This window comes from Cebus imitator, unplaced genomic scaffold, assembly GCF_001604975.1.
Source record: "Cebus imitator isolate Cc_AM_T3 unplaced genomic scaffold, Cebus_imitator-1.0 Scaffold24, whole genome shotgun sequence".
Taxonomy (NCBI): domain Eukaryota; kingdom Metazoa; phylum Chordata; class Mammalia; order Primates; family Cebidae; genus Cebus; species Cebus imitator.
Window position 1 is genome coordinate 11,858,397 of NW_016107339.1, and position 410 is coordinate 11,858,806.

Below are 410 nucleotides of genomic sequence, written 5' to 3' on the forward strand. Positions count from 1 at the left end.
AAAAAAAAAAAAAGTCCCTTCCAATTAATATTAGCTGCTCAAGGATTCATGGCTAAATGGCTAATAAGAGCTCTGAGAAACAAAATTTGCCCCTAAGCACCTGACAGTCGGGTTGGGAAAGGAAAATCAAAGCTACATGTTAAAGGTCCAGAGCAACAACTATTCTGTAAGTGGTAAATCATTAAATCCAGACTGAATTCTAAGGAAGTGTAGGGCAAGGGAGATGAATGAAAGCTGAAGTGGCCCAGAGGTGTTTCCAGGGCAGAGGAGGGGTGAGACTAGTCAGGGCATCTTGAAAAAGTTTTATTGGAAAATAAAGATGGCAGGTGGTGTCAGGTTTTGAAACTAACTGACGTCAAAAAATCAAGTTATTTCTTTTTTCAAGCAAAGCTTTAAGGAACATTTTAAGT